This window comes from Aethina tumida, chromosome 3, assembly GCF_024364675.1.
Source record: "Aethina tumida isolate Nest 87 chromosome 3, icAetTumi1.1, whole genome shotgun sequence".
NCBI lineage: Eukaryota > Metazoa > Arthropoda > Insecta > Coleoptera > Nitidulidae > Aethina > Aethina tumida.
This window is the reverse complement of record NC_065437.1, coordinates 13177307-13200406: the sequence shown is the minus strand read 5'-3', so window position 1 is coordinate 13200406 and position 23100 is coordinate 13177307. Positions and strand designations below refer to the sequence as shown.

The 23100-nt window shown below is 28.0% G+C and overlaps 1 protein-coding gene across 3 annotated transcripts in view; it reads right to left on the bottom strand.

Annotated features, from left to right (window-relative positions):
* LOC109595304 (putative tyramine receptor 2) overlaps positions 1–23100 on the bottom strand; it is a 110061-nt gene that overhangs the window by 17113 nt on the left and 69848 nt on the right. For 2 of the 3 annotated variants that reach the window (XM_049965498.1, XM_020010635.2), the window contains one exon: positions 1575–1624. The gene's annotated coding sequence lies outside the window, so the exon portion shown is untranslated. Of the gene's footprint in view, positions 1–1574; positions 1625–14730; positions 14757–23100 lie in introns of all 3 variants that reach the window. The other variant, XM_049965499.1, reaches the window with a different exon arrangement.

The following is a 23100-nucleotide window of genomic DNA, read 5'->3' as shown; positions in this document are numbered from 1 at the left end:
TTCTCCTATAAAATGTCTGTATACTGCACATAACACTCGACATTAAAAGTGAAGTATATACAAAATATTTACGAAAGTGCTTCTTTCAGCTAAGCGATTTGCATGAAACGTCATCACTGCTATATATTTTGCACTCTTGGTCCAGAAGTTTCCGAGAAACAGCAACGTTAAAATCTCTCAAATTAAACTTTACAGATGCTGCATCTCATCAGGCTAATCGAAATCTTTTTTTTTTTTTTCAGATTTTTTTTAAAACATAAACCTAATTATGGTTTTAAAGCTTACTTCATTTATATTACATTTACTCAAGTAATTCTTTAATTCAATAATTATAATTCCAATTTTAAGAAATTTTAAATTAACGTTACTTCATATAATAAACAAACTTTAATTGTAACCAATCATAATACAGAAAAAAATAATTGTCATTAGTAATTTCATTATTGAAACTATTGAAATATTTATATTAAATCGACAATATTAATAAGTTACCTACCGGTTGTAATTTTATTACTGGACATTTTAAATCGTTAAAGCTTTCTAAAACAACAAACTAAATAGAACAAAATATCGATGATGCTCGATACAATTCTGATGTAATATTATTTTCAGTACAACTAACCTTCATTTCGGATGAACAACTTTTCTCAGATTGAAGTATAATAATTATACAGGGTTATTCACATAACTATCTTATTCGTTAGAAGTTAATAGAGAATAGAAAGAGATATTGATTTGGATTGATTTTTATAGCAATAACAACATTAAATGTGACATTAAATTTGTTATTTTCAATGGAACACTCTATATAGTTTTGAACTTTTAAATTATATTATTATAATTACTTATAAACTTCTAAATTAAGTTAAGTAGAATATTCTGTATTTACAAATAAATAATAGACACAAAATCAAAAAAGAATAAGTTTAACATGACCACTTGCTAAAGTAGTTGTGCTTTTGGAAAACTTTAAACGAGGTAAACTACAATTGATCGTAAGTAACATAGTAATGATAGTACTTCAACCAATGAAATTAACTGAACAATTGTCTGACTATTCTTTACAAAATATTGTCAAACTGATTTAAAAGTTTTCCTCATTTTGAGTCCCTATTCCATATTATTATACTTGGTCCAAAAAGCTTTCTTGAAAAGAAGTAATTATTTTTACACTTGTTACACCAATTGAGATTTTGGGAAGTGTATAAATATTATATAAAAATATATAGTAAAATCAAAAATGGACAGGTTGATTTGAAACAGAATGGCCCATGTAAATGTTGATTTATCCTTAAGTTTGACATTAGAAAAAGAATATAAATCAGTGTATTAATTACAGAGATTTACTCCCACGCAGTTCGACAAGCAACAAGTCAATTTTTCAGCGTGCCCGACAAACATAAATCTCGTTCAGTTCCGTGAAAAAGATTGATCACTCCCCAGATTACGCTCTAATTAATTACACTAGATTACCCGTTTCAAACCATCGATTGTTTCATGTTATCCATTGTGGGAATATTAAGTTTGAACACTTGTGTTTGTTGGGGGGAAACGGGTTGAGATGATTATTTTACCTTGTTTCAAGGGCACGTGCAGATCTGCCATGATACACGCTCGGTTTTTCCTGAAAAGAAATATTTCAGCGTTAATAATGTATCTTTTGTATAATTCCCGTATCTTCGTGTTGCTTCCGATATTGTGTGTGGATGTGTGGAACAAAACTTGTTTGTGGGGGAATCTAATTAAAGTTATGAAACTATTTCACGAGGAAATTTGTTTGTTTTACGGGAAACTTCGTGTTGTTACCGAATTAATATTATTTTGAATAATTTTTGCCACAATATTGACTTTGCAACTAAAACAAATTACAGTTTAGTATTTTCTACGGCCCCAATAGTTTGATAAATCACCGGATGTTTGCCAGTATCTAGTTAAATTTCTAGTCTCACGTTTATTCGAAAATAATAATCTGTCGCCGGACATTTATCTTAATGATTAAAGTTGGAGGAGCTGGCGCTATTTATCAGGTCGAAAATTACGTTCGCAATATCGTGCACCTTCGCCGTGCCGTTAGTTTCCTTTAATAGACTTCGGGGAGGGGGTGAAACCGCAGGAAAACATCCATAATTAAGGGCGACACCTACTCACATCCATTGGCCTTTTGCTCATTTCCCCTAATTTCCCCATGACCTAAACAAAACGTGATGACTTATTCGGTTTCTTGTCTTCGGCTCCTACTTTACATACATTAGGCCTAATGGTCCAAAATTTCCATTCCAAATTTATTTCACTATTACTGGTTTAAGACGTCGCCTATATTTCAGAAAAATATTAATTGACTACAAAATATTTTAAATATTATTTGAATATTTGCATATCTAGTCGGTAGATATCTTAAATTTATTTTCTACTTCCAGTTCTTTCTGAGTTAGCAACAATTAGGTTATGTTACTAATTACTAATAACTAATTTCATTTGTTTGTTTTTGTAGACGACCTTTACCATGCGAGATCTTAAAGACAAATTTAAACTCGAAACTATTAGCCTGAAAAGTTAAAGAAGCTTGTTAATGCTCTTGAGAAAGAATGGCGAGCTACGGATCAAAAATTTATTCGTTCACTAATTTAGAGGATGGATGCTGTTCGTAGAACAAGAAGAGAGATCGATAAAGTAATGATTGGAAAAATGCACCGGTTAATATTTACTTACTTTTTTCTTTCATTTTAGTTTTATTAATTTGGTGAATTTAATTTTATTTTTGTTTTAAAAGTTTTGTTATTAATAATCTACGCATATTTGTTGCAATATAATGCAATATAATTCAAATTGTCTACTTTAAAAGAGTACATCTCTCGGGCAGTCCCGCTCCACAAGCCAGTGGTGGCGGGAGGCCGACGGATCAACTGCAAGCCCAATCCTCACCCAGGGAGGTTCTAGGACCTTCCTCAGATTGGGCTTGTTCTTCCGGGAACCAGTTGACAGGGGGCTGGCATCTTTGTCAGTCCCGTCTTCTGGTTCAACTTCACCCGTGTATGTATATACACGCCCTTTCCCCCATATGTGCTAGCACATATGGTTTCCAATTGGTTATGATCTCCGGATCGGTGCCCGGAGGGGGGTTTACACTTTCCCCTCTCTGTCCCCAGAAAAAAAAAAAAAAAAAAAAAAAAAATTTAAAAGAGTGTATTTGGTTATTTATTTGGAGAATATTTGACTAAACAAAAGTCAAACTTAATATCATAGAACAGTTTCGTGCGAATAAAAGTTTGTCATTTAACTTTTATGTTAAGAATATGTATCTTCATTACTCCTACCTTCTAAACGACTAAAAAACACTCTAAATTTTAAATTTTAAAGGGGCAAATTCCTAGGAGTCATCTTTAAAATCCACAAACAGAAAGAAACATTCATTTCACCATTGTCGAAATCCCGTTTTCCCTCTTCACATTTACATATCCCATTTTGCTCTATTTTTTGAATGTCATTGCACCGAAATCTCGACATTGAATTAAAACGCAAATATACGAGGCACATTAGACAACGTCCGAACGAAAACCTCCGTCCAAACCGCGATGATTTGTTAAAATGCGCCCCAAAACCACCCCTGGACTTGGGGAATACTTACTATTTTAATTTACACTTGTTGATCCAACTTATTTCAATGTGTTCGTTTATCGAGGGCTTTCGATAAAATTGAGAAAACTCATTAAAACTGGAAGAGATTAAAAATTATACAAACATTAAAGCATATTCCATCCCGCCTTAGGAATTAAAACTGTATAATCACGTTTTTAATTCCAATTTTTAAATCGAATTTGTCCATATTTCATCATCCATAAACACAAAATATTTATCAACTCATTTCGTTTTACGAGCATTTCCAAATACACAAATTCAGTAACGAGTCAAAACCAATAATACGAATGGGACCAATAAAAAAAACTTTCGTTAAAATCGATCGATAATTCATTGGAAATTGCTCCGTATTATTTCCTCCATTTTTCGTCAATTGCATTTTCGCCGCGAAATAATTCAGGATCGTGGTGAGGAATCGTACGTTTTTTGTGCGACGTTTACGAACTGTTCGTGGCGTTTTAATATTTTATTGGGTCTGTTTATCCGGCTCCGAAGCGGTTTTTAGACTGTACTTTCGCCCTGTAAATTTATCGAAACGGTTTCTTTTTATGGGCGTCGTTTAAAAATGGATAAAGGGGTTGCTTAAAAATTCATTTTGTATTGTAAAATAATTCACGTTATGGAACCGTACAACATTTATGCATCATTCGAGTAAAATTCAACAAAGCCGGAGGGAAATCAATCGGTTAATAATTATTAGCGAGGTTTTAATTAAAGTTCGATTTGCAATTTTAAATTGTTATTATGGTTTTATTGTTGCTTACGTCTTTGTTTTACCGGTTCAGTTTGTACGTATGCATGTATTTTTATTATTTACAAACGAGGGTTATATTTGTTTCATCCTATTTGAATTGTATTAATTAGAATATAAAATATATATGAATTTAAAATACCGAGTCTTTGGATTATAAATAGAAAATAAATCACTAATGCTACGTGCTTATTTAAAGCAGTATTTCCTGTTGTAAAATATAGAATTTTTAAACAAAACTTAATATTTACAGTGTTTATTTTATAAAGTGATTTATATTTTCTTAAGGAATTTATATTCAAATGTATGTATACATGTAGACTTTAAAATTCAAAAATATACAGGATGTTCTATGTAAAGTAAGAATGTTGATATCATTTCTGTGGAAATCAGAAATTTAATTTTTTCAAAATGAATTAAAAAAGTAGTTAGCTGCAAAACAAAAAAAGTTATAATAGCTGCAAAACATTTCAAATCAATACCTTTTTCTAGTATCCATCAACTTTTAACGAATAAGTTAAGTGAATCACCCAGTATAGGAAGAGATCCATTATGCTATCTCGTGGAATTCCTGTTAATTTCATAGTATTGAGTAATAGTTTACCGAGTTTATTTGAATCAGCGACTGTTCAATATATTCATATTAGTCCAGGGGTCTATTCCCATGAGAAGACTTCTATGGTGATACTTTAATATTAAATTACAATGAACCATAAACTCCTGTTATACATTAATTTTTCAAATACTCTAGAAAGTACTCTTAAAAGATAAATAGGTTAAAACTTTTTAATTACATTTGGGACACCCTTCTTATAAATGTGAAGAACAACAGCTATTTTAGGGTTAGGTATTGTTTCGCCTGTAGTGTCAGATCTGTTCTTATTGCAAAAAAAAATTTAAATTAAAGTTGGCAGTTATAGAGACTGTCGATAGAACTTTTAGTATTAAAATTTGAAATTTCATAACGTTTGAATTAAATTTATCTGGTTTTCACGTCTATTGACACTTCGAACAACAATTTTATGCATGTTTATATGGTTTTTTATTATTTAAATATATTACGGGCTGTACAAGATGATGATAAAATATAAATACAATTAAACTGAAATAACAATTAACATACAATCATATTATTTATGGATAGTATTTGTATTTACTTAAATTTCAATGTACTTGATTTTTAACATTATTTTAGTTGTTTCCATCATTGTCATCATGAATTTCAACAATACTTAGACTTTTTGTACTTTCAATTATTTCATTTTGTTCTAAAAAAGATACAATAAGCTTATGGTAACTAAAGTAAGAAATGAAAATGTTTGATTCAAATTTATCTAAGTATCGTGTAAAAGCGATCGATTGTCATTTTATATTTTATAGTACTGATTGCATTTTATAGTACTGACAGCATATATACTGCTATAAGGATGTCGGTGACGCGAACGCACGAGATTTCACCCATCCAAAAAGTGTTTAAGGCGCACAGCACACTGCGCGTGCGCCAGTCATGAGCATGTCAATGACGCGAACGCATAATATTTCCCTTCCAAAAAGTCCACAACGCAGCTAAAGAAGTTTTCACTTCACTATGAAAAAATATGTTATATAAATATATTTACTAAATATGTAGATTATAAAACGTTGTTTAGTATATACAATTCAAGTTTTGAATAAACGAGAAGTTATTCTAGGGATTAATGTATTATATATATTGCACAGGTCCTATTCATAGACTGAGGCAGACTCAGTATATTTTATAATATATTTATTGTATAATATATTTTTACATCCTACCTAATATTTAAGTATTTAATATTGAAAATAATTCTAAAGTATATAAAGCAGCAATATAAACTAACTACTTAAATCGAAGAAGGTAATTCAATAAGTGACAAATGCACGAGATAAATAAAATTCCTTTAAAAACGTTAAGTTATTAAATTATTTACGAGTTAAAAGCTCCAACATTTATTTACCATCCGAAATGGGCGATGTAAAAATGCATTTTAGGTTCGACATAAGATAAATATCGTTTCCAGTTTTGGATTTTATTGGATTTCGAAAGAGCTGCGTCCGTAAATCATCCGTAAAACTGTAAAATATCCCAGTCACGTAACCTTCAACTTTATTAAATCAAAAATTCGTCGGATAGTGAAAATATTGCGCGGCTCCGCCAAATTTGAATTAATACGATAAGGAAATGTGACAGTGATGAATAACGAAACCGGCGTAAATTTTTCAAAAGTCGTTCCAACTTTTCGGATCACGTACAAATTACTTATCGCGAAACCGGAAGCGCGTGTAAATCTTCCCAACTTCATAATATACTCGGCAAAAGGCAATAAATATGGAATTATCTGGTCGAGCTTGAAACTTTTTTTCCTAACCAACTCCCATATTCCTCTTATCGCATTTCTCGAGAGGCTCGAAAGGCTGGAGAATTTGTTAAACATGTTAATTTTATCGAAACCCGGGCCGTTTACAAGTTTTTACAAGAATGCCGGGCTAAAAGTCGCGTGACATTCAAATTGAAACCGGATTTAATGAATGTTTGGCGGTTGCGTGATTTCCACAATTCAAGATCGAATTAAATATTACAAACGATTTAATTCCAGTGTTCGATGGCATGTTGCCCTTTAAGGCCTCGATTTGGATCAATTTTTTTACTGTCGTGTTTTATTAAGTCGAGTCACACCGTAATTACGTCGTGATAAAAGTTTATGGGTGCTTGATTTATGAATTACTTGTTATGCAAGCTTGTAACTTTGACATTTTCCCAATGCTAACTCGATAAACAATTGCAAAACCGTCAAAATTCCAATAAACTAATAAACGCGAGGAAAAATAATGTTTTCAATTGCGAGAATTCACATGTGACAGGAAAAATTGGCTCCTGCAGCGTCTACACGGTTCCGGGCAATATTTTACAGCCGGTAAAAGCTGCATAACCAATAACGAAAACAAAGTGCTTTCGAAATTCATAAATAACTCTCCTCCATCGGATTCTTTAGTTTGCCATTTCGGTTATTAAAAATTCACAAAAACGTCTCGACAGTTTATTAAATATGTGAAAATATTGTATATGATAACTTACTGAAGTTTATATTCATATTTAAAAATGATTGTAATTATTTTCTAATTTAACCTAACCTAATTTTAGGTGAAAAATGGAATTTATTAAAATAGTTGGTAACTTCAGAAAAAGTGAATTCTCCAATTTAATAAAATAATTAAAAAAAAAAAAGTAAAATTAGTGGACAAATAGGACTAAACTTTTTAATTTCATTTCGGTCTCCCTTGTAATAAATATAATATAAAATAATATTTATTTTTTGACTTCTTATCAGTTCAAATATAACTTTCAAAACCATTTTTAATGTTTTGTTACAGTTTAAAATTTTACGTTATTTGATCTGTATTCTTAATAAGGTTGTATTCTTTCTGTTCTTCAATATAGTGCATCAAGTATATTAATTAAGCTCCGATTTCCATCTTATATTAATATATACTTTTTTGGTAGGGAAAAATCTTATGGGTTTGCGTCACCGACATGGTAGTCCTTTTGTTAATAAATTCAGACAAAAGAAAATGATTGATTTGCCTGGTAACCTCGGTTATTAGACCATCAAACAATATGTCTGCCGGCGTTTCAAGAGGTACCCGAAAACTAGACCTTAAGAATAAAATCCCGGAACTAGAGGGTGAGTTACAGCTATACATTTGAGAGCATTTTGAAATCAGATAAAATTTTACTAATGCAGTGGTTTCGTTAAAGGTCTCCAGCTAAGCCGGAAATGAGTTTGACACTAATATCTATTACTGTTTTAACAGTGGAGGGTTCATAGAGGAGAATGCCGTCTAAAAGGAATTTCTATATAGAAATATTCGAAATTTTCAGGATCTTTATTTCTGATGTAATTTCAAAGAAAAAATCAGCGCCCAATTCTCTTACCACCTGTTACCAACGCACTCAATTTAAATATATTATATATATACATATATAACACTTTTGGGTTAGGTGAAATTTCGCGTTCGCGTCACCGACATGCATACACCAGTATATCTGTAGCTATACAGTTGACGTATAGTGCTGTGTATATATTATAAGTGAAATTGAATGGATTTAGTGAAAAAATTATTTAAATATGTATAATGATCGATGCCGCTTTTACGGGATACTTGGATGAATTTGAATCAAACATTTTCAATTCTTACTCTAGTTACCATAAGCCTATTGTATCTTATTTTTATAACAAAATGAAATAATTGAAAGTACAAAAAGTCTAACTATTGTTGAAATTAATGACGACAATGATGCAAACAATTAAAATAATGTTAAAAATCAAATACATTGAAATTTAAGTAAATACAAATACTATCCATAAAGAATATGATTGTATATTAATTGTTATTTCAATTGAATTGTATTTAAATTTTGTCATGATCTTGTACATCCCGTAATATTTTTGAATAATAAAAAACACATATGCATACATTGTTGCTCGGAGTGTAAATAGATGTGAAAACCAGATTGATGTTGATAATTTTAATTCAAACATTATGAAATTTCAAATTTTAATACTAAAAGTTCTAAGCTTTAACTTCTATCGGCAGTTTCTATAACTGTCACCTTTAAATTTTTTATTTTTAAATCCATTAGTTATTAAAGGCAAATTAGTCCCTTTCATCTAAAAATATATAGTATTAAATTTAAGTAGTATAATTATTATATCTACCATTTTTTAAATTTATCTTCATATAAAAAATTTAATATTCAAAAAATTTATTTGGAAAAGAATGAGATTAGTTTTATGTCGAACATAAAATGGATTTTACTGCCATAATTTCAAATTTTACATAAATACTTGAATTCATCAAAAAATCAATAATATTATCTTTTGAATATAATACGTTAATTATATTCCATCAGACGTATAGAAAAACATCGTTTTATTTATTTATTTTTTTCAGTAATAAAGTAATTTACTTCATATTTGTAATAAAATTTAAAACTGCCATTTTATATAGCCAAGAACGCATTCTTGGTCTCTGGAAATTTCAACCCTTGGAAAACTTACGAAATCTTCTTTTTGTCTTCCGTAATCGCACTAATAGAGGGTTAATGATCAAGTTTCTAATAATAACCTCGCATAAATCCGAGTAGATCGTTCCAGGGACAAAAGAACCATTATGTGACGAAGTGCCGCCCCCACAATTTCGCGCGGCCGTTCTGATCGGTTAATGGACACATTTCAACCGTTCCTGCTCGAAACACTCCACTTCCTGGTTTTTCAGACGCAATTGACGTGCATTCTCCCATCGCTGCGTATTTGTCAATTGTTGTGGGCTTTCGAATCGATAATCACTGATGTTGTTACGTAATAAAGTGAACGTTGAGGTAGCTCAAGAAGAAAACCCAGTCTGCGTGTCCTTAACGAAGCGATCGAGCTAATAAGTAACCGTATCGCATGAATTTTGCACGAGTGAATCGAAAACGGTAATAAATTCAGGGTGGAACGTGTTTATCAGTTCTGATGAATAATTCGGGAAGTTGTCTTAACTCGATTCTTAGCAGATCGATGCCTTTTAGCTCTGTGAATATTAAACGTGAATATAATTCTAACTGGTTGTTTGTTAAGACAATTTGAAACCGAACGGTACATTATTAAGTGTGAACAAAAGAATATTGTTTGTGAATTTTCTCTTTAAATCGTTCGAACAATGGGAAAATTTCGGGGTCAGATGTAAATTAGGTGGTCTCGTAAAGTTTATACGACTGACGTTTTAATTACACGCACATAAAATAAATAATTATAACGGTTGGTCGTAAATGTGACTTTTCAGATCCGATAACGAGCCGAAATTAGGAATTCTCGTTTCGTTATTCGAAAGAGGAACTTTTCTGAAGTCCATTATGCTAATGCTATTTATAAAGAGTGGCAACGATGATTAATTGGATTCATAATTTCTGTCAGTTTTATGTCATTGTTTATGTTTTCACTTTCTTTGATAAGTCTTGTATAGCGAAACTGCCATTTTTTTTAAATGACATTAATTATCAATTTTATAACGTTGTATACGGCTCAAGAAATTTAATATTCCTAATTATATTATCTCATTTTCTATTTGCTACTTTTTATGTTTTCACAATTTTATTAAATTTGTCTTTCAATCTTAATTTATTTTAATAAATTCATTAAATTTAATTGACAAATCCACGTTTTTTTTAAATTAATTAGTAATAATAATTGTTATGTTGCATTCTTAGTGTTAGTTTATTACGTGTGTTTTAGAATTTGATTCTTGTGGTTGCTGTCGTTGAATTTTAAAGGAAAGCTCATCTTTTTTAAAAAATCTATCATATATTTTTGTTAAATCATTCCATTTTCATTTATCGTAATCTTGCTATTCTTAAATTGTAACTGGCGAATTCACCAACATTATTTAGCGAATAAATTTTATTCAATTTTAATTTTTCATGGGTGTTTTTTTTTTAATTTTTTTTAAAAATACAATTTTTGGTCCGGTCTTTCACATATTATTAGTAATTAATATAATAATATTAGTAATTAATATATTAATTTCATAATGATGATGATGATTAATATATTAATTACATAATATTCTAATCATAAGTCCAGTATCACAAAATTGGTATTGTTTATTATTTCCACTATTTTATTAAATTTTTCTTTCAGTCTTAATTTAATTAAATAAATCCATTAAATTTTAACCGGCGAATTCATCATTTTTAAACATTAGTTGCCAATAACAAATTTTATTTATATTTTTAGTTTTAATTAATTACGTGTGTTAAAAAATTTGATTTTTTTAATCACTTTCACTGAATTTTAAAAGAAAAATTTAGTACTTTTTATAAATATTTGGTCAATTTTTGGATGTATTTTTATGAAATTATACTGTTCTCATTGTTCACACAATTGTATTAAATTTTCTTTCATTATTAATTTATATTAATAAATCCCTTAAATATAATTCGGCGAAATTACCATTTTTTAAACATTTTTTAGTGATAATAAATTTTATTTATATTTATTTTTTTAATTTATCATGAGTGTTTAAGAATTTGATTTTTATATTTACTTTAATTAAATTTTAAAAGATAAATTCAGTATTTTTTTAAAAATACCATTTTTGGTTAATTCTTTAATTTAATTAAATAAAATCTTAATTTTAACCAACGAAGCCACCATTTTTAAACATTAGTTACCAATAATAAATTTTATTTATATTTTTAGTTTTAATTTATTACGTGTGTTAAAAAATTTGATTTTTTATCAATTTCACTGAATTTTGAAAGAAAAATTTAGCACTTTATATAAATATTTGGTCAATTCTTGGATGCATTTTTATGAAATTACTGTTTTCATTTTCTTTAGTAATATTGTATCGTAAAATTTCTATTTTTTATTGTTCACTCAATTGTATTAAATTTTCTTTCATTATTAATTTATGTTAATAAATTTCTTAAATGTTATTCGGTGAATTCACCATTTTTAAAACATTTTTTAGTGACAATATTTATATTTTTAATTTTAATTTATCATGAGTGTTTAAGAATTTGATTTTTGTATTTACTTTCGTTGAGTTTTAAAAGAGAAATTCAACATTTTTTAAAAAATAACATTTTTGGTCAATTCTTTCACATACTATTATGAAATTAATATATTAATTTTATAATATTCTAATCATAAGTCCAGTATCATAAAATTGGAATTGTTTATTATTGCCACAATTTTATTAAATTTTTCTTTCAGTCTTAATTTAATTAAATAAATCCATTAAATTTTAAGTGGCGAATTCACCATTTTTCAACATTTATTTTTATTTATATTTTTAATTTATCATGAGTGTTTAAGAATTTGATTTTTGTAGTTAGTTTCGTTTAATTTTAAAAAACAAATTTAGCATTTTTTAAAAAATATTAATTTCGGTCATTTCTTCCATATACTTTTATGAAATTAATGTTTACATTTTCTTTCATAAGTCTAGTAATAAATTTATTAAAAATATTTTTATACTAGCTTTTATATAATTTTATATAATTTTAATTTATGATATTTGTATTTATTAAAAAATTATAAGAATTGCAGTAGCTAAATAGTGCTCCTTTTTTTCATTCAGTGTATTTTTTTTATCAAAACCTGAATTTTGTTCGCAAGATTTAATTATATTTATATTTTAATTGAATGATACGTTATATAATACGATATTAGTATAAAGTAAGATAATAGTCTCATATATAATATATTCTTAATATTATGACAATTTTGTACTTAATTATTTCCAACGATTAAATGACACATCTCATTTGTACCAGAGTTGACTCTACCTTAAAGTAAGAAACATTTAATTCTTGTGCAAATGGACGAGCTACAAAACAATGTCACGTTCATTTAAACTGAAGGAACTAGAGGACCATTTTTATATTTCTAATTCTGTAGAGTGTCCCATTCAGTTGTCACTGCAAAACAGCGTAACTTTAAGATATTTGTTTCCAAATATTTGTTCGGAAATTCTCCAACAAATAAACCAGCAAACTTACGGCAAATCTAAATTTCCATTCGCCTGCCCCTTTTCGTCGTCCGTGCGCGTTTGTCTTTCTCAATTTTTCGCCAACTCCCACCACAAAAAGAAACGTTCATCTCAAGACAATATGATCGATCGCGGATCAAACCGGCGTTCCGAAAGGCTCCCCCGTTAAATCCACAAATGATATATGATGTTAAATGATTTTTTTCGGCGGACGAATCCGATTTGCGGCCGCCGAATCGTGTCGGATGTTGTGATTGATGGTGCGGTCGAGAGTTTTTGACCGGAGTGCCACAAAAAGTAACAAGGAATTATCATGTTATCATTTTTGTCCCGGTTTTACATTGTAAATTGACAAAACCAACATTAGCATACGCGCCGCAGTTTTACATAAAGGTTGAGTGTATGTGTGAAGGGCGTAAAAAGAATTAGGTTTTCGACGTTTCAAATTGGGGAGAAAACACGCACGGTTCACAATAAATTTAGAGCAACCATTAAGACCGCATTTTTTTTGTCCGAGGATTTAATTTTTCATGGCCCGTTAAAGATTCAGATTATGAACATCTGGCACATGAATAAATATTAAACTCCCACTTTTATTTGTTCAATTTTGTTCCATTAAATTTAATACATTTAAACGAATGCTCAATTAAAAACATCGAACTGTAACTATGTAATGTAATTTAAAAATACCCACAATGTGTTGGCGAACATTGGACCGAAACCTCCATTAATATCTTTGAAAAGTGAAGTGTTTTTCAAAACATAAACATTTTAGAAATTGTTTCGTGGAAAGTATCGATCGGTGTGTCAATGGTCGGGGATTTAGCAGCCTCATTTTAAAAACTGACATCATCCATCATCTTTGCTTTTAATATACTGTAGACAAAACTTGCACCATTACCGTGTCCTACATCATAATATACATAAATAAAATAATTTAGAATTTCAATTTGTTTTTATTTAAAATTTTTCATCTTAAATACATTAAACTGATGTAGAGTCATTTTGCCTCTCATATTCCACTAATATTTTTTATAGTTTTGTTACTTAAATTTAAAATGAATTTTTTCATTGAACCATTTTCAAAAAAATAAACATTCAAATAAAGATAAATGAACATTCTACAACTTTTCACATATCTTGCTGAGAGTAATAGAAATCATAAAGTTAAGTCCACATTGTAATGTTTTACCTTAAGATAATACTTTAACCAAAAATTAATAAATAAACTACTGAAAATTGAATGACAAATTATAAAATTATGAACTTTAGGGAGATAGAACAAAATTCAGCTTTTTAACGATTTTTACGTTTTTCTCCCTTTTATTGAAACAACTGACATTGAGGCTTTCGTTGGTTAATTTAAAAAATTCATTGTTTGAAAATGCTTCCATTAAAAAGATTATATGTGATATAATAGTTTAGTCGGTTATAGTGGAATATGAAAGGCAGTTGTTTTAAAGTGTAATTGAGACTATATAATTATCTGTTTCTGAAAAAGAATTGCTGAAATCGACCAATGCCCAAAATTTGTATTAAAATACATTGTTGCGTCCAACTTGCCACAAAGTAATGAGAGCCCTCTTTTCGTTCTCTGAGCAAAATAAAATATTCACAACGCATTATGGCCGACTTCTGTCATGTAGACATAGAAATTTTAAAGATAAATTTGTTTGCTTTAATATTTTATTAAATGACAAATTATCGCATATTATTTTATGATTTAAAATAATTGATAAAAGCTGTTTAATGTTAATAGCATGAATGTTATGATTTATGTAGCTTACCTAATCCATATTAATATTAATCAGACCTGAAATAATAATTGGATTTAAAAATGAATATTGGAAATGTGTGTTCATAATGCATGCTACGTTAATGTATTGTACAAATACGGCCATTTATAAATAAAATATATCAAAATTTAGTTATAAATTGAATAATTAATATTAAAATAATTGTACAATGTTTTAAAATTAAATATACATTTTATAAAAACATTACGAAATTAATTAATTAACAATTAAAGGAATTGTTCATTTGGAAATTTTGTTTTTGTTAGTATTAATTATATTACTTTAAAGGAAAGGAAATTTTCAATGTTTATTTTGTTAATAAATTCATAATTATCATTTAATTAAATTGCCATATTTATTATTATTAGGTATAATAAAATTATACAAATGAAATTTTATACCTTTCAAATTGAATAACTTGAATGTAATTTTGTGGTAATGTTTTTCCCCTCTGTAATAAATGTGCCTATATTTATAACATTCATAATCGACATTAGATTTAATGAGAATAATAAAAAGTTGCTAGTTTAAGCAAAAATATAGATACTTTTTCTACATATTTTTAGGGTAATTTGTGTATGAATTATATGCACTTTTCTCATTTGAATCATCCACCTAGATAATAGCAAATTTGTGTCTTACGGTTTATCATTTTATTTAATGCACCTTCCAGAATAAACGGCAAACCCGATCGAGATGAAACGTAAATTGTGCATTCAACAGTACCTAATTCGTTTCGATCGTAGGAAAAATAACTGAGTTACAGCTGTTATAATTTCAAACGCATTTTTCGACAATTCTCAACCATTTTTGCCATTTTCAATAACAGATAATTCCAATGTTCCATGTTTTATTTTTTTAATTTTTGCTTAATTCAATTAGGAATTCAATATATCAAGATAAGAAATGGAAAAGTGTGATGGAAAGAAATATAAAAAATACTTAAAGTTTTGACTTGTCAGATTATTTATCTATCTTTTATTGGTTCTTCACGTATAAGAAATAATGCCACATAAAATTGCACAAAAATATTGTTTCAAATTGTTTTTCAAATATCCATATACAATTCCAAGGAGTGTAGTTGCTTCATAACGAAAAATTAAAAACTTTGTGCATCGAAAGTATAACAGAAGTTTTCCAGTTTTGTGGAGTTTTCCTAGAGACATATTTGCAATATCTAAAATACAACTTCTGCGTACTTCATATACGTCCTTCACTATATTTGTTTTTATTATGTTCAATATCTAGTATTGTTGATATGATAATAATTAATTGAAATATTACAATAAGTGCATACTAGTTGCACAGTACTATTTTAACATAATTGAAACATTTGTATTGTCTCAAAAACTTATCAACAACTCCCTGGATTTTTTTTAGGATATATATATTATTTAAATATACTAGTCATGCAATTGAAATTTTTCATCGGCTTACACATTTTGTATGGATGAAAAATATCGACAGCTACAAATTTATATATTGTCTTCCCGTTATTTTTCTCATAATAGTTCCATTTTTTATCCGATTTTGGTCTGCAAGTGCTTAAATGTTTGTACTTGAATAAAATAATGATTAAAAAAGTAAATTTGTGATATTTGCTGTTTAAAAAATATATTCAAATGGCGTAAGTTAATTTTCTGCAGCTGTAAATTAGTTAGTTTTGTTCCCACTGAAACTAATTAGGCACTATTGAATGTCCTTTCTACTGAAATACTATTCAGGTTCGGCTAGTTGTTAATTTTAGAACTTCTCTTAAAATAAAATAATAAACCAAAAACATGTGCCATTTTCTAGGTGAATATACCAAATAAAATATCCCTCTAAATATAAAATTGTGTTTATCGTATTACTAATTAATATGAAAGAAATAACCTCTAGTAAAACAAATAATATAATATAATATTCCGAATAAAATGAATAAACAAAATAACCACTATATCCACATTTTATTTTATAATTGGCAGAGTTGAAATGTTTGAAACCGTCGTATTTTCCACCCAATTAGACTTATGGTATTGCGACCTTTCGACCTGTCGGCTTTTTCTCAAGATGAATATAACTGAACACCCGCAATCAATCCAATTTGATTTTTCCCTCTTCTAAGGTACACCCCGAGAGTGCGGTCTAATTACGCTGTTGCTCCAGTCGCACCCCCAAATATCAAGACCCCGACTGGTTTACGATTCGTAAGAAACCGCACCTTTGTCAATAATTGGATCGGCACTAATTAACGTCAATAATTTACATTGCTAATTGGTGTTTAAACAATATTTTATGCAACTGTTTTCGTACTGGCATAATGGGTAAATAAATAAACGTTTGCTTTGGGTGCTTTTAAAAATACTCGATTATTTACTCAAATTGATTAGGACAGCATGAAATGTTTTTTGTAAATTTGATGCATAAACTTTAGCCGTTGCTGGTTCGCCGTAATGGAAATAGCATCGTGTTTCCACTAAGGAACAATTTATATTTATTGAACACTATGAAACTTTAAATAGTGGCACGACTAAAAGTTTACGGCCGTAAAAAATACGATAAATTCAATCATATAACATATATTTTATTGTACCATAGAATTTTATATTTGTAAAAGAAAGTGGAATTGTCATTTTCGATGCAGGTACAAATAGTTAAGTGGATTATGTTCAACTTTATTGCTTAAACCGTAGAAAATAGTTTTGCCACGATAAACTTTTATGTCTTAACCGATTCGCACTCAAATAAATGAAACAAATCGGATCGATATTAAGGTAATTCAAAAACGTTTGTCACACTTTGTCGCGTTGCGGCATAATTATAATTGAATATTTTCGCGAATGGCGAAAGGCAGTTTGTCAAAGCAGTTAACAGGCGTTTGCATTTGCGAAGTGTCTGTTCGAGGTTCGGTTTTGCAATAGACAGCCAGCCGCCTTCTGATTTTCTAATAGACACTTAAACGGCTTTAACGTTAGTTTCTGTGCTAATGGAACCCCCTTGCCACTTAACTGAATTGAATGCAGCCGAAATTCTTGATTCTTTCGTGCAACAAAGTGTAAATCTGGCGGTTTAATAAGTAATTAGGAAAAGGGAGAGAACGTTAATGACGGGAAAGCTCATTAACCGCAATTGCGCTTAGGTGTTTGTCATTTAAATATCGTGGAGTGTTCATTAAAAAAAGCAGTCTCCTTTCTCTCAACAGCATTCCGGGAGCAACGACCGTAATTGTGGTTCAATGCGAGTTTCATTATCTAATTTTTTATTTTAATTTATGGGGGTACTAAAAATTTGGATTAAATTGTCTCACTAAAAAAAAAAAAGAATCAAATTTATTTTTTAACGAAAAATAATATAGTCCATTTAATAAAAATATTTCTCTTTTAAAAGGAACCTTTTGTGGTAATGAAATTATGGATATTATTTATCAAAATGAATTGTTTCAATTAATGAGAAATCTAATTATAATAACACAATATTATAATATTTTAATCGATTATATAATTTTCAATTCAAAGCACTTGTTGACAGAGGTAATGAGTAAACATTTCTATAAACTATTATTATAAAATATATACAACATATATTGTATCAATCAAAACATTGCAACAAGTAAATATTCAAGCAATATAAGATTGTTAGACGAAGATTTGAATAATTCAATAACGAATAACTATTTTATGTGATAATTTAGTAAAAAGTGTTGTTTATAATCTAAACAAATAGTGCCTCATAAAAACTATAAATATTCCTGCCAAATATTTTGAGAATAAATGGATGAAAGGAGAAGTATTAGAAACTATAGCTTATTCACATAAATAAAGTACAGAGTGAAGTAAACACTATTGTTATTTGTAGCTATATTCACGCAGGGTACACGTGATTGTCGACATTGTATTTATGACTAAAAATAATATTTTTGACAATTATTAAAAAAATATATTCTTTGGGATTCAATAATACATTTCATAAAATATGAGATATAAAAAGCTAATTTTACTAAGAAAGTAGAAAAGATTATGAATCAAATAAACAACTAAGAAATGACAAGTAAGATTATGACAAATAAATATATTTCAAAAGTACATTAAAGAACAAAAAAGGTGCTGATTTTTGGAAGGAGGTTAAAAAGTTATTACCTAATAAAATTCATATAAATAATTAGGTGAAATTTAATAAAGTAAAATTAAGTAAAGAACAAAGTATAGTAGATAAATTTAATGAATATTTTATTGAGAGTATTAAAAAATACAAAATAGTATATTTGGTAAACTCAAAATTGAAAAATATCATATTATTAAAACAACAACTGATTAAAAAAACAAATAGACAGATGGACGTATTTGAAGTGCGAGAAAATTGTATTTTAGATATTGTAAATACGTCTTTAGCAAACTATTTCTACAAAACTGGAATACATCTGTTATATTTCCAATGAAAAAGTTTTTAATTCATCGTTATTTAATACTTTATACCTTATATAGCTTTTATAGCTGTGTGTATATTTGTCAAAAATGTAATAAAGTTTAGTGACATCGAAAATAATAAAATTATATTAACAGTTTTTCTGAATATCAGGAGTGCCTTTGAAAAGTTAAATAGAACATTGTAGTTTAAGAAGTTGAATAAGACTGGCTTTGGCGGAACTGTACCTATCTGTTCTGAAAATTACTTAACAAACCAATAACAAAAAGTAATTTTTAAAAACATTATTCCGAATGAAATTGGTGTTCCACAAGGGACAATTCTGGGCCCTGTATTGTTCAACTTATACATCAATGATACTATGACATATGTTCGAAAATGTGATATTTATATTTTTGCAGACGAAAAGTGATATAAATTGCTGATAATGATATTGATTATATGTTTGAAACTGTAAATCAGGAGTTATCTGCGATGCTTAAATGGATATGTAATAATAATTTAAGTAAAAATATAGATAAATTATTATTATTATTATTATGTTAATGGGTAAACTTAAGAAAGTAACAGAAATTAAATAACTAGGTCTGATGATAGATTACAACTTAATTATGTTTTAAAAACAAATTTTCAAAAATGTTTATTTATTTAAGAGAATGTTTTATAACTTTAATAGTAACTTGAATGAATGAAGTACAATAAATATACTCAAAAAAGTATATGTTGGGTGTGTTAAGGTTTATGAATATTAAATAAAGAAATATTCTTACAGTATTCGAACTTATTTATAAAATTAAGAATCAGATTACACCACTGTAATAATTTTCACAATTTTAAGGGTGAATATAGTTTTGTATAATTTTAGTTTTTATTTATTAAAAATTTTTATGCTTAAACTGTTGTATGTATATACACTATTTTATAGTTAGTTATAGTATTTATTTGTCTGGATAAAAGTGTACGTTTAAATATTCATATTATTGTCAGTTATGCAGTATGTTAGATAAAAACAATACAGCAATATAATGATTTATTAGTGGGTTTAATTAGGTAATGATCGATTTGTTTAAATTTAAATCTACTGCAATTTTACTCTGCTTTTCACCATTCCGGAACATTTTTGCAATTTGTTGTCGAATTTGTATCGATAAATGGATATTTCTAGGCATTTTTAGCTTTAAGGAAAGATGTCGGCACAGAAATAAATTATAAAATCAATTGTATCGAATATAGGATTTGATCGCTTTACTTCTGAACCCTTACCGAAATAAAATGTCCGTATATAAATTGAGGTACGAAATGTTTAGGCACTTACTAATTATAAAATTAATTTAAATTAAAAAGAATTGTTCTTTTAATAAAATGAATATGTTTTTTAATTTGTTGCTCTACACATGAGCGATAGTGTACGTTTTACATTTTTTACCGTATGATTTTACGTTGTTACGTAAGTTTTTTGTGATATTAGAAAGTAAAGCAGACTGAGTAAACATAAAGCGTAATTTTCCACTTTAATAAATTTATTTAAAAAAATCCTTTGAAAGATCAATTATCCATTTTCCCATTGCAAAATTGAATTCGAATGATCTGTAATTCCAACAGGGCAAAATAATTCCGCATCGCTATTTGTAATATCCATAAATGCACTAGTCGGTAATGTTGATTTGATTATCGTGCCGAAATTAGCGAGTAATAACGTCGGATTTGTGCGCATTTCATAAGCTGAAACAATGCATTTGCGAAATTGGCTCCGGTGAAACAGAAACATCACCGAATTGATTTGTTTGCAGGAGGCTTGAAAAAAAAAAAAAAATAAATAAATAAAGCATCGATTGTTCGTTGGTTGTTGGCGTCGGACACGTGAGCGGGTTCCGGGACACAATAAGAACGGAATCGATCGATGGCGATGATGGTAAATGTAGTACGATGTACGACGTCGTAAAGGGGGCTTAAAGGAGGTAGCGGTAATAATGGCATTATGTGTCGTGCGCCCGTTCCGCGTTTTGTGTAAATAAAACCGAAATCGTCTTGTTCATTGTCCGATCCTCGTTTACCTCTTTTGTTGCCGTGTTTGTGCCTAAACTGAATCCGAACGGGCGTTTCTCATTTCGAGCCGTTCGCTCGCATTTCGAGGGTCTATCAGTAAAACGGAATTAAAAACCGGGCGGAAACTTCAAATGACATCCAAGTGTTATCTTCTGTTGGCAATACTCTTCAAGTCTGTCTAAATTGTACTTTCATGTTTGCACGAATCACATTTCATTTAATATGTATGATAAACAAATATTTTCTTTTATTTCTAATTAGTTTGAATTTTTTTAAATTATTTTCAATTTGATGTAATTTGTTTTTTTTTTAATTATTCGTAATGAACATTTTTATAATGTAAATTAGACTGTATTATTATTTTTATTAAAATAAATTGTTCAAATGAACAATAACAAAAATCTCTCTTACCCTTTTCTACTTAATTCTATATCACTTTAAATTTTATTATTATTATTTTCAGATTGTTAAATTAGTTTGTGATATTTTTGTTCTTTTTTTAAATATTTTACTGTTACTACATTAATTTATTTATATTTTGAATTAATTTTAGTAATTTCCTAGTACTTTGTAAATTATGAATAAGTTTGATTTGTCCCATATGTTTTTTTTCTTTTTATTTTTAATAATTTTAAATTATATTTGTACTTTTTTATACATTTTTTGTAATTATTTCAATAATTTATACTTTTTGCTGTTAAATTAATTTATTTATATTTTTAATTTTGTGAATTAATTTTAATTCTTTTCCATTGCTTATTTAAAATTCAATAACAATATTTAATTTGATCTGTTATTGTGTAAATATGAATATTTAAATAGTATCTGATGATTTATTCTATTTTTTATTGTTAAATTAATTCATTTATATATTTCTATTGCTGTATTCATTTATTTATAGTTTTAAGACTTAAGAATTAATTTTAATTGTTCTTCATTGCTTATTTGAAATTCACTTAAATATTCTAAATAGGTTTGAATTGCCCATATAATTTTATAACAGTTTTAATAATTTTATTTTATTTTTATGCCTTTTATTGTTAAATTAATTTATGTATCTTTTTAACATTTTGAATTAATTTTAATTGTTTTTCATTGCTTATTTTAAAATCAATATGGAAAGCAATATAGAAATATTGTTATTCAGAACAAATTTGAGTTTTTATACATTATATTCTAATATTTTCAATAATTTGAAATTTTATAAATTTGTTTAATTTTACAGAATATTTTAGTAATTTCTATTGATTTATTTTACTTTTTACATATATTATTGTTAAATTAATTAATTTATATTTTCCTATAGCATTCATTTATTTATAGTTTGAATATTTTGAAATTTTAATTCTTCCTTATTGTTTATTTGAAATTCAATTAAATATTCTGAGTTGACTAATTGTAACTTTACAATACTTTTAATAGTTTAAATAAGTTAGAGTTGTTATACATTATTTCGTAATATATACAATAAATTTAATGTGTTTTATTTTACAGAATATTGAAATATTTTTATTGTTAAAGTAATTAATTTAATAATTGTCTAAGCATTTCGTATCTCAATTTATATACGGATATCTTTATTTACGTAGTTTTTATACAACATTTTATTTCGGACAGGGTTCATAAGTAAAGCAACCAAACCCTATATTCAATACAATTTATTTTATAATTTATTTCTGTGCCCGACATCATTCCTTAAAGCTAAGTGCCTAGAAGTGTCCATTTGACTACACAAATTAAGCAACAAATTGTGGAAAAGTTCCGAAATGGTGAAAAACAGAGTAAAATTGCAGTAATTTAAATTTAAACAATTCGATCATTTTAAGGACGATTTCCAATTTTAACAGAAGGAATACACTGGATGAAGTTCCCAAAAGAGGTAGAAAACGCAAGACCAACAGAGCTGTGGAC